This window comes from Hypanus sabinus, chromosome 9 (assembly GCF_030144855.1).
Source record: "Hypanus sabinus isolate sHypSab1 chromosome 9, sHypSab1.hap1, whole genome shotgun sequence".
Taxonomy (NCBI): domain Eukaryota; kingdom Metazoa; phylum Chordata; class Chondrichthyes; order Myliobatiformes; family Dasyatidae; genus Hypanus; species Hypanus sabinus.
The window spans coordinates 1156008-1169191 of record NC_082714.1 but is presented as its reverse complement, the minus strand read 5'-3'; the positions used below and the strand labels follow the sequence as shown (position 1 = coordinate 1169191).

Sequence of the window (13184 nt, the reverse complement as noted above, 5' to 3'; positions counted from 1 at the left end):
TCTCACAACCTATTCTCATAAGGCATGCTCCTCAATCCAGGCAACATCCTTGTAAGTCTCCTCTGCACCCTTTCTATGGTTTCCATATCCTTCCTGTAGTGAGGTGACCAGAACTAAGCACAGTACTCCAAGTGGGGTCTGATCAGGATCCTATATAGCTGCAACATTACATCTCAGCTCCGAAACTCAATCCCATGATTGATGAAGGCCAATGCACTGGTTGCTTTCTTAACCACAGAGTCAACCTGTGCAGCAGCTTTGAGTGTCCTATGGACTCGGACCCCAAGATCCCTCTGATCCTCCACACTGCCAAGACTCTTACTATTAATACTATATTCTACCATCATATTTGACCTACCAAAGTGAACCACTTCACACTTACCTGGGTTAAACTCCAGCTGCCACTTCTCAGCCCAGTTTTGCATCATATCAATGTCCTGCTTTAACCTCTGATAGCCCTCCACACTATCCACAACATCCCCAATCTTTGTGTCATCAGCAAATTTACTAACCCATCTCTTCACTTCTTCATCCAGGTCATTTATAAAAATCATGAACAGAAGGGGTCCCAGAGCAGATCCCTGAGGCACACCACTGGCCACCGGCCTCCATACAGAATATGACCCATCTATAACCACTCTGCCTTCTGTGGGCAAGCCAGTTCTGGATCCACAAAGCAAAGTCCTGTTGGATCCCATGCCTCCTTACCTTTCTCAATAACCTTGCATAGGGTAGCTTGTCAAATGCCTTGCTGAAACCCATATACACTACATCTACTGCTCTACCTTCATCAATGTGTTTAGTTACATCCTCAAAAAATTCAATCAGGCTCGTAAGGCACAACCTGCCATTGACAAAGCCATGCTGACTACTCCTAATCATATTATACCTCGCTAAATGTTCATAAATTCTGCTTCTCAGGATCTTCTCCATTGACTTACCGACCACTGAAGTAAGACTCACTGGTCTATAATTTCCTGGGCTATCTCTACTACCTTTCTTGTATAAGGGAACAATGTCCTCAACTCTTCAGTCCTCCGGAACCTCTTTCTTCCCCATTGATGATGCAAAGATCATTGTCAGAGGCTCAGCAATCTCCTCCATCACCACCCACAGTAGCCTGGGTACATTTTGTCTGGTCCCGGTGTCTTATCCAACTTGATGTTTTCCAAAAGCTCCAACTCATCCTCTTTCTTAGTATTTACATGCTCAAGCTTTTCAGTCCGCTGTAAGTCATTCCTACAATCGCCAAGATCCTTTTCCATAGTGAATACTGAAGCAAAGTACTCTTTAAGTACCTCTGTTATCTCCTCTAGTTCCATGCACACTTTTCCACTGTCACACTTGATTAATCCTGTTCTCTCACGTCTTATCCTTTTGTTCTTCACATACTTTTAGAATGCCTTGGGGTTTCCCTTAATCTTGCCCGCCAAGGCTTTCTCATGGCCCCTTCTGGCTCTCCTAATTTCTTTCTTGAGCTCCTTCCTGCTCACCTTATAATCTTCTAGATCTCTATCATTCCCTGTTTTTTGAACCATTCGTAAACTCTTCTTTTCTTCTTGACTAGATTTACAACAGCCTTTGTACACCATGGTTCCTATACCCTACCATCCTTTCCCTGTCTGATTAGAATGTACCTATGCAGAACTCTACACAAATATCGCCTAAACATGTCACATTTCTTCCATACATTTACCTGAGAATATCTGTTCCCAATTTATGCTTCCAAATTCCTGCCTGATAGCTTCATATTTCCCTTTACTCCAATTAAATGCTTTCCTAACTTCTCTGTTCCTATCCCTCTCCAAATCTATGATAAAGGAGATTATGATCATTATCTCCAAAATGCTCTCCCTCTGACAAACCTGAAACATGACCAGGTTCATTTCCCAATACCAGATCAAGTACAGCCACTCCCCTTGTAGGCATATCTACATATTGTGTCAAGATACCTTCCTGAACACACCTAATAAACTCCACCCCATCTAAACCCCATCTATGGAGATGCCAATCGATATTTGGGAAATTAAAATCTCCCAGCATGACCACTCTGTTATTATTACACCTTTCCAGAATCTGTTTCCCTATCGGCTCCTCAATGTCCCTGTTACTATTGGGTGGTCTATAAAAAACACCCAGTAAAGTTATTGACACCTTCCTGTTTCTAACTTCCACCCACAGAGACTCGTTGACAATCCCTCCATGACTTACTCCTTTTCAGCTGCTGTGACACTATCTCTGATCAAGAGTGCCACACCCCCACCTCTTTTGCCTCCCTCCCTGTCCTTTCTCAAACATCTAAAGCCTGGCACTCAAAGTAACCATTCCTGCCCTTGAGCCATCCAAGTCCTCTTTAATGGCCACAACATCATAGCTCCAAGTACTGATCCATGTTCTAAGCTCATTCGCTTTGTTCATAATACTCCTCGCAATAAAATAGACACATCTCAAACAATCGATCTGAGCATGTCCCTTCTCTATCACCTGCCTATCCTCCCTCTTGCACTGTCTCTAAGCTTTCTCTATTCGTGAGCCAATTGCCCCTTCCCCAGTCTCTTCAGTTTGGTTCCCACCCCCCAGCAATCCTAATTTAAACTCTCCCCAATAGCCGTAGCAAACCTTCCCACCAGGATATTGGTCCCCCTGGGATTCAAGTGCAACCCATCCTTTTTTGTACAGGTCACACCTGCCCCAAAAGAGGTCCCAATGATCCAGAAATCTGAATCCTTGCCCCTTGTTCCAATCCCTCAGCCACACATTTATCCTCCACCTCTCTCTATTCCTATACTCACTGTCACGTGGCACAGGCAATAATCCCGAGATTACTACCTTTGTGGTCCTGCTTTTCAACTTCCTTCCTAACTCCCTGTAGTCTGCTTACAGGACCTCCTTCCTTTTCCTGCCTATGTCATTGGAGTTAATATGTACCACAACCTCTGGCTGTTCTCCTTCCCACACAGGATATCATGGACGTGATCAGAAACATCCCAGACTCTGGCACTTTGGAGGCAAACTACCATCTGTGTTTCTTTCCTTCATCCACAGAATCAGCTGTCTGACCCCCTAACTGTAAAGTCCCCTATCACTACTGCCTTCCTCTTCCTTTCCCTACCCTTCTGAGTCACAGGGCCAGACTCTGTGCCAGAGGCATGGCCACTGTTGCTTCCCCCAAGTAGGCTGTCCCCCCAACAGTACTCAAACAGGAGTACTTATTGTTAAGGGGTACAGACACAGGGGTACTCTCCTGTATCTGACTCTTGCCCTTTTCTCTCCTGACTGTTACCCACTTATCTGTCTCCCCAGGCCCCAGTGTGACTACCTGCCTATAGCTCCTCTCTATCACCTCCTGACGTTCCCTGACCAGACGAACGTCATCGAGCTGCAACTCCAGTTCCCTAACATGGTCCCTAAGGAGCTGCACCTCAACACACCTGGCACAGATGTCGCTGTCTGGGATGCTGGGAGTCTCCCGGACATCCCACATCTGACACTGAGCACAGAACACCAGCCTCACACACATATTCCATGTCTATATTCTACACAGGCAACCGACCTCACTTCGATCCTTTAACACTGAAGCCCCATAGAGCCAAAGCCTTCCTGCTCTGTCTCCCTCTAATACAATGCCCACTCTGTAAAGCTATCTTCTTTTAAATTCTTCTCGCTGTTCTACCTGGCTGACCCAGGTAGATATGGGAACAATGTGCAAATAGCAATTTGGAAAAGTGAAATAAGTGAAGTAAACAGCAAAGCACGATCTGATAATTCAACACCAAGGTCGCTCTGTTCGCCTGTACTGGTAGGAACCCTGTCATTCATGGTTTTGGTCCCCATCCATTGGTATCCCACAGTGCATCAGCTCACATCAGTTTGGCCTGAACTCCATTTGCCATTCCACCCAATGACACAAAACAAAACCCCCACACACTGCCCACAACTTCACCCATCTTAGTGTTATCAATGAATTATTATGAATACCAGTGAAAAGTATTCATTTGGGACTTCACTCATACCTGCTGATACCAGTATGGATGCCCCTATCAACCCTAAAGGGCCCCACTCCTCTTGGATTAAACCTGCTTTTACCCTAGTTTTACAGTACTAGATGCCCCCCACACTGTAATGGAGGGGTGAGTTGCATTCCTAGAAAATGTTCCATATCATAATTTTTCATCGCATGAAGCCATGTCATCTGCACATGAGTCAAGAACTGTAATTTAAAAAAAATAATAAATCTGGAGATAATTTACTTTTTCCACATAAATACTCTTAAGGGTGAATTTCCATTAACCAAACTGTCCAAATATGGAGATCAGCTGTACTTTAAACCACCTCTATATTGACCAAAATGTTCTCTGCCAGTGGCTCCTGGCTCCTCCTTATCTTTGGTAGTGTCATCTACTCGTTTATACTCTTAGTGGGACACTCTCTCCCTGCCATTTGCTGCAATATTCTTCTTTCTCCAGCCCTTAATTTCTCTCGACATCCACTGTACCCTGTACTTGTTATCCTTGTCTTCATCCTTGACTAGAATAGTGTTTGTAATGGGGTGGGGGGTGTGGTGTACTTGTTACCTGTGCTCTTCATCCATACAGGAACATCCATACAAGACCACCGTATGGTCTTATGATGAGCTTGAAGGATTGGAATGGTTTCCCCTCTGCAGATGTAGGCTTACCACAAATTGGTGCTCCTGTGCCTCTTTTCTCAGGTCCTTCTCCCAGTTTAGGATCTTTATTCTTATCCTAACCTTTTCTATATAAGAAGGTGGCATCCATCATTAACGACCTCACTATCTGAGGTCTTCTCATTGCTACCATCAAAGAGGTACAGAAGCTTGAAGACACACATTCAAAGTTTTAGGAACAGCTTCTTCCCCTCCACCATCAGATTTCTGAACCGTCCATGAGCCCGAACACTACTTTGTAATTCCTCTTTTACACAATTTATTTGTTTATTTGTAAATCTATTTATTTATCAATTTATTTCTATTGTAACTTAGCTTTTTTAATGTCTTACACTACTGTTGCCACTAAACAGCAAAATTCACAGCATATGTCATTGACAATAAAACTGATTCTGATTACTCTCTCTAAATTACTCCCCACTGACACTCCCTCAACCTGACTAGCTCCTTTCCCCAGGACACGTTCCAATGATACTCCTTCCCTTGTTGCTCTACTCACAGACCATGAGCACCTTCATACTATATGTTGTGGTTTGTGTTTTGTAAGATGAGAATAGTTCAGTAGATGATCTTGTTGACAAGGAGTCATTAAGGAAGAATGCAGCTTATATTTTGTATCAATGTGACACCAAGGTCTTAGAGCTGAATGAAGGGAACTATGAAGGTGTGAGAGAAGAATTGGGAGGGTGGAGTAGGCAGAGCACATCAGAAGCAAGATGTGCTGATCCACGGGCAATGGTTGATAGTTAAGAGGAATAATGTACCTTTTTACATAATGTTTAACAGGCTGTAAGATTGAAACATGAATGTGAATGGAGGGAGTTGGATCATATGCAAGCAGAAAGGCGTCAGTTTAATTTGGTATTGTGTTTATCATAGACCTTGTGGGCTGCAGGACCTTTCCTGTGTCGTGTTCTGTGTAAATATACTCCTCAACCACAATACAATGACCATTCACAGCTGACAAGATAAATTAATGATGCCATTGAATCCAATGATAAAGCTTCTAATTTAGCTAGAAGGAGCAGTGGGGCTCATGACTGGGACAGCTTTGAATTCAGTAAAAGAGAACTGAGACACTGATGAAGAAATCCAGAATGGAAATAAGAACATAAGAAATAATAGCAGGAGTAAGCCATCTGTACCATCGAGCCTGCTCCACCATTCAATAAGATCATGGCTGATCTGGCAATGAACTCATCTCCACCTGCCAGCCTTTTCCCCATAACTCTTAATTCCCCTACTGTGCAAGAATCTTTCCAAACTTGTCTTAAATATATTTACTGTTGTAGCCTCCACTGCTTCAATGGGCAGAGAATTCCACAGATTCATCACTTTCTGGGAAAAGCAGTTCCTCCTCATCTCCATCCTAAATCTACTGCCCTGAATCTTGAGGCTATGTCCCCTAGAAATGAGATTAGATGCCCAAGAAAGATTTAAAAGGACTGTAGACAATGTTGTAAACATCAGGGCCTCTCACAGAGACAGGCAAGTTATAATGGGCAAGATGGATCTGGCAAAGGAGTTCAATGGCTGACACAGAAAATCCGTAACACATCAAAGAATTTCGTGAGAATCACTTACTGAAGGTTTGATAATAGGGCAGACATTACTGACCTTGAGGGTTGTTAACAGGGCAGATATGGCTGATCTCGAGGGTTGTTAACAGGGCAGATATGGCTGATCTCAAGGGTTGTTAACAGGGCAGATATGGCTGATCTCAAGGGTTGGTGACAGGGCAAACATTGCTGATCTCGAGAGTTGGTTACAGGGCAGATATGACTGATCTCGAGGGTTGGTAACAGGGCAATCAAGACTGATCTGGATAGAACTAAGGAACTGCAAGGGTAAAAAGACCCTGATGGGAGTTACAGTATATACAGATCCTCAAACAGAAGTAAGGATGTGGCCCACAAATTACAATGGGAGATAGAAAATGAGTGTCAAAAGGGCGATGTTACAATAGTTATGGGGGACTTCAATATGCAGGTAGATTGGGAAGATCAGGTTGGTGCTGGATTACAGGAAGAGAAATTTCTAGAGTGCCTATGAGATGGCTTTTTAAAGCAGCTTGTGGTTGAGCCCACTAGGGGACCAGCTATTCTGGATTGGGTGTTGTGCAATGACTCAGAATTGATTAGAGAGTTTAAGGTAAAAAAAACCCTCAGGGTAAAAGTGATCATAATATGATAGAATTCACCCTGAAATTTGAGGAGAAACTAAAATCAGATGTATCAGTACTATGTGGAGTAAAGGGAATTACAGAGACATGAGAAAGGAGTTGAACAGAATTGATTGGAAAAGAACACTGGCAGGGATGATGGCAGAGCAGCAATGGCTAGATTTTCTGCAACCAATTAAGACAACACAGGATATTTACATCCCAAAGAGGAAGAAGTAGTCTAAAGAAAATATGACACAACCGTGGCTAACAAGAGAAATCAAAGCCAGAATAAAAGCCAATGATAGGGCATATAATAGAGCAAAGACTAGTTGGAAGTTAAAAGATTGGGAAGCTTTCAAATACCAACAGAAGGCAACTAAAAAGTCATTAACATGGTAAAGATGAAATACAAAAGTAAGCTAGCCAATAATATTAAAGAGGATACTAAGTATTTTCAGAAACATAAACTGTTTATGAGAGGCTAAAGTGGGTATCAGGCCACTGGAAAGTGATGTCAGAGTGGTAGTAATGAGGGACTATGAAATAGTTGATGAACTTAAAAAGTATTTTGCATCAATCTTCACTGTGGAAGACACTAGCAGTACGGTGGAAGTTCCAGGTGTCAGGGGCATGTAGTGTGTGAAGTTACCATAACTAGAGAGTTTTCTTGGGAAACTGAAAGATCTGAAGGTAGATAGGTCTGCTAGACCAGATGGTGTACACTCAGAGTTCTGAAGGAGGTAGCTGAGGAGATCATGGAGGCATTGATAATGATCTTTCAGGAATCACTAGATTCTGAAATGGTTCCAAATGACTGGAAAATTGCAGATGTCATTCTACTCTTCAAGAAGGGAGAGAGGCAGAAGAAAGGAAACTATAGGCCAGTTAGTCTAATTGCAATGGTTGGGAAGATGTTGGATTCGATTATTAAAGATGAGGCCTCAGGGTATTTGGAGGCACATGATAAAATAGGCCGTAGTCAACATGGTTTCCTCAAGGGAAAATCTTGCCTGACAGATCTCTTGGAATTCTTTGAAATAATACTAGTCACACCATGCTCAACCTTTTGATTCCTGACTTTGTCTGAGGTCTTACCAACATCTGCCTCCACAAACTCTCCACTAACGTTCTGGCACTCTGGTTCCCATCCCCCTGCAGCTCTAGTTTAAAGCCCACTATGCAGCATTAACAAACCTTCCCACTGGAATATTAGTCCCCATCCAGTTCAGGTGCAAACCAACCCTTCTATAGAGGTCCCACCTTCTCTGAAAGAGAGCCCGATGATCCAAAAATCTTATGCCCTCCCTCCTGCACCAACTCCTTAGCCACCTTTTAAACTGTATAATATTCCTAGTTCTAGCCTCACTAGTACACGGCACAACAAACAATCCTGAAATTATAACCCTGGAGGTCCTAACTCCCTGAACTCCCAATGCAGAATCTCATCACTGGTCTTACCCATGTTATTTGTACTGTCATGGACTTTGACTTCTAGCTGTTCACCCTCCCACTTTGGGATGCTGAGGACTCAATCCGAGATCTCACAGACCCTGGCACCGGAATGCAACATACCATCCGGGAATCTCGGTCTCGCCCACAGAACTTCCTGTCTGTCCCCTAACTAATGAATCCCGATCACCAAAGTGTGCCTCTTCTGTCCCCTTCCCCTCTGAGTCACAGTGGCAGACTCAGTGCCAGAGACCCAACCATTCTGACTTTCCTCTATGAGGTCAAACCCCCACCAACAGTATTGTTAAGGTGGATGGCCACAATGGCTGGTAATAGCACAGACAATACAGACCTCAGGGGTTGGTCATACTGCAGACATTACTGAGCTTGAGTGTTGGTAAAGGTGCAGACATTACTGAGCACAAGGGCAGGTAATATTGCAGACATTACTGAGCTGGAGAGTTGGTAATAGCATAGACGTTAGTGAGCAGGTAATAGAGCAGGCATTACTGAACTCGAGGGCTGGTAATAGGCCAGATATTACTGAGCTCGTTATCCAGTAATAGCACAGACATTAATGAACTCAAGGATTGGTAATAGTACAGACATTACTGAACAGGAAAGCAAGTAATTTTGCAGACATTACTGAGCTTGAGGGTTGGTAATAGTGCAAACATTTCTGAGCTCATGGGTTGGTAATCATGTAGATATTACAGATCTGGAAGATTGGTAACAGTATAGACATTACTAAGCTTGAGAGCTAGTAATAGCATTGGCATTAATAAGTTTGAGGGCCAGTAACAGGGCAGACACTATGGAGCTTAAATACTGGTAACAGAGCAGATGTTATTGAGCTTCAGGGCTGGTAAAAGATCAAATACTACTGAGCTCAGGTGTTGGTTTTAACACAGACTTTATGAAGCTTAGTGGTTGGTAATAGCACAGATATTACTGACCTCAAGGGCTGGTAGTGATGCAGACATTAGTGAACTTCAGGGCTAGTAATAGCGTAGATGTTTATTAAGACCATAAGATATAGGAGCAGAAGTAGGCCATTCAGACCAAAACTTCACACAATACTCCAAGTGTGGTTTCACGAGTGCCTTATAGAGCCTCAACATCACATCCCTACTCTTATATTCTATGCCTCTAGAAATGAATGCCAACATTGCATTTGCCTTCTTCACAGCCGAATCAGCCTGAAGGTCTCCCAAGTCTCCTTGCATCTCTGCATTTTGAATTCTCTCCCCATCTAAATAATAGTCTGCCCATTTATTTCTTCCACCAAAGTGCATGACCATGCACTTTCCGACATTGTATTTCATTTGCCACTTCTTTGCCCATTCCCCTAACTTAGCTCAATGGCCGGTAATAGCACAGAGATTATTGAGCTTGAGGCTTGTTAATAGTGCAGACATTACCGAGCTCAAGGTTTGTAACAGGTTAGACATTCCTGAGCTTGATGGCAAATAATAGCATAGACATTACTGAGGTTGAGGGGTGGTAATAGTTTAGACATTAGTGAGCTCAAGGGCCGGTACTATTGAGCTCAAACCCTGGTAATAGAGAAGACATTACTAAGCTTGAGGGTTGGTATTAGAGCAGGCATTACTGAGCTGGAGGGCTGGTAATAGGCCAGACATTACTGAGCTCAAGTGCTGTTGATAGCACAGACATTACTAAGCACGAAGTTTGGTAATAACTCAGACACCACTGATCTTGAGGACAGGAAATAACGTGGACACTAGTGAGCTCACTGGCTGGTAATAGCATAGATATTACTGACCTTGTGGGTTGGTAATAGCACAGATATTGAATTGAATTTATTACTTACATCCTTCATGAGGAGTAAAAATCTTTATGTTACGTCTCCATCTAAATGTGCAATGTGTAATTTATAGTAATTTATAATACAAAGTTGTAAATAGTATGTGCAACAGGACAGTCAATATTACATAGAAATACAATTGTATCAGCATGAATTAATCAGTCTGATGGAAGAAGCTGTCCCAGAGTCTGTTGGGCATATCACCACACAGCTGATATGTACAGACCACGTGAGATCCTCAGTGATGTTTATGCTGAAGAATTTAAAGCCTGTTCACCCTCTGAACCCTAGATCCACTGATGTCAATAGGGGTGAGCCTGTCTCCATTCCTCCTGTAGTCCACAACCAGCTCCTTTGTTTTTGCGACATTGAGGGAGAGATTATTTTCTTGACACCACTGTGTCAGGGTATGACTTCTCTGAAGACTGCCTCATTATTATTTGAGATTGGGCCAATCAATATAGTATTGTCAACAAATTTAATTAGCAGATTGGAGCTGTGGGTGGTGACAGAGTCTTTGGTATATAGAGAGTAAAGGAGGGGGCTTATTACACAGCACTGAGGGGCTCCTGTGCTGAGTGTCAGGGGACACAGGTGAGGAAGCCCACTCTTACCACCTGCTGGTGATCTGACAGGAAGTCCAGGATTCAGCTACACGAGGCAGGGTGAAGGCTGAGGTCTCTAAGCTTCTTGTCTAGCCTGAAATTATGGTGTTGAATGCTGAAATGTAGTCCAAGAACAGCATTCTCACATAAACATCCCTCTTCTCCAGATGTGTATGGATGGTATGTAAAGCTGAGGCTATTGCGTCATCTGTCGATCGGTTGTGTCAGGAGGTGAATTGTAAGGGGTCCATGCTGGGTGGTAGCATGCTGCAGATGTAGTCCTTGACCAGCCTCTCAAAGCATTTGCTTATTACTAAGGTGAGTACGACAGGACGCCAGTTGTTCAGACATGTTACCTTGGTCTTTTTAGGTACCGGAACAATGGTGGATGTTTTGAAGCAGCAAGTCACTTTACACCGGGAGAGGGAGAGATTAAAAATGACTGAGCTTGAGGGCTGGTAATAGTGCAGACATTATTGAGCTCAAGGGTTAGTAACAATGCAACCATTACTAGCTCAAGGGTTTATAATAGTGTAGACATTACTGATCCCAAGAGTTGCTAATAGCACAGATATTACTGAGCTCAAGGGCTGATTACGGAGCAGACATTAGTGAGCTCGCAGGCAGGCAATAGCACAGATATTACTGAACTCATGGATTGGTAGTCATGCAGACATTACTGAGATCGAGGGTTAGTATTAGCACTGACATTACTGAGATCAAAGGTTGGTTAAAGCAGAGACATTACTGAGCTTAAGGAACTGTAATTTTGCAGAACTACTGAACACCAGGATCTGAAATTTTTGAGTTTAAGGATTAGCAATTACGCAGATATTACTAATCTTGAGGGTTGATATTAGTGCAGACATTACTGAGCTCAAGGGCAGGTAATAGCACTGCCATTAATCAGATTAAGGTGTGGTTACAGGGCAGACAATATGGAGCTCAAACGCTGGTAATAAAGTAGACGTTACTGAGTTTCAGGGCTGGTAATAGATGAGACACTACTGAGCTCAATGACTCATAATAGCACAGACATTACTGAGATAGAGTACCAATAATAGTGCAAACATTGTTGAGTTCAAGGGCCAGTCATGGTAAAGAAATTACTGAGCTCGAGGGTTGGTAATTGCACAGACATTACTGAGCTCAGGTGTTCGTAATAGCGTACACTTTACTGAGCTCAAGGTTTTTTCCATGAGGCAGTGCAGCCTTTCAGACCTGGTGTTACGTTAACTTAATTTTCTAATTTAAGTTTGTATACACAACTTTTGATTAGGGCACATGGATAACAGAGCAACTATGTACCATCATGAGATACTACTACAATACAGAGATCGCCCAAAAACAAACCTTCACGAAGATCTGCTGGTTAAATTACATGACCTCAGCTTGCTGAGGGGATCAGGCCGAAAATCCTTGGAGTTGCCTGATGTTGGTGGCCGGAGATGGAGATGTTGTAAGTGATGTGCGAGGAAGTGGAAGCGAGGCAAGCGGGCAGGGGCCCGTGCCAGGCAAAAAGCAAACCCTAGTCGGCCAGCTCTCCCGCCCATTCTGCTCTCCAATGTCCGCTCCCTAGACAATAAATTGGATTACATCTGACTCCACCAAAATACTCAGCGGGACTACAGAGTCTGTTGTGCGTACGTTTTCACCGAGACATGGCTCACTGACGGAGTCCCGGACACCGCCGTTCAGTTGGACAGGCTCGCCTTGTTTCGAGCGGACAGGGACGCAGCTCCCTCCGGTAAGACTAGCGGTGGTGGTTTGTGTGCTTACATCAATACAGGATGGTGTAAGAACTCTGTGCTGGTTTCCAGACATTGCTCATCGCTAGTGGAGTTTGTGGCTGTTCGATGCAGACCATTTTATTTGCCACGGGAATTCACCTCTGTCCTCATATTCAGTGTCTACATTCCCCCCAGTGCTAATGCTAATGAGGCGCTCTGTGAACTGTGCAGGGCTGTTAGCGAACTTCAGAATGCGCACCCTGATGGACTGTTTATTGTCCCCGGTGATTTTAACCACGCAAACCTTGAGTCAGTGCTCCCCAAATTCCATCAGTATGTGGACTTTGCAACGAGAGGGGAGAACATGTCGGACCTGAAACATCCCCGGCGTGTACCGGGCAGAGCCCCGCCCCCACCTCGGTTACTCAGGCCACATCTCTGTTGTACTAATCCCAGTATACAGACCACTGGTCAGACGCTCCAGACCAGTTCAGAAGCAGGTGAAAACCTGGCCAGCTCTGCTCTTCAAGACTGCTTTGAGCACTGACTGGCACATGTTCAGGGAGGCTGCAACCAATGGCAACTCCACCAACTTAGAGTACACAGCATCAGTGACCAGCTACATCAGCAAGTGCATTGATGATGTTACTCTGTCCAAGACCAGCACTATACGTGCCAAGCCATGGATGACCACGGAGGTGCGTGCGCTGCTGAGGTCCCG

The 13184-nt window shown here is 43.8% G+C and overlaps 1 protein-coding gene across 2 annotated transcripts in view; it reads left to right on the top strand.

The window, feature by feature from the left end:
• The window catches only part of LOC132398992 (ankyrin-repeat and fibronectin type III domain-containing 1-like), a 755630-nt gene that overhangs the window by 728413 nt on the left and 14033 nt on the right, over positions 1-13184 (top strand). The gene's annotated exons all lie outside the window — the stretch shown is intronic.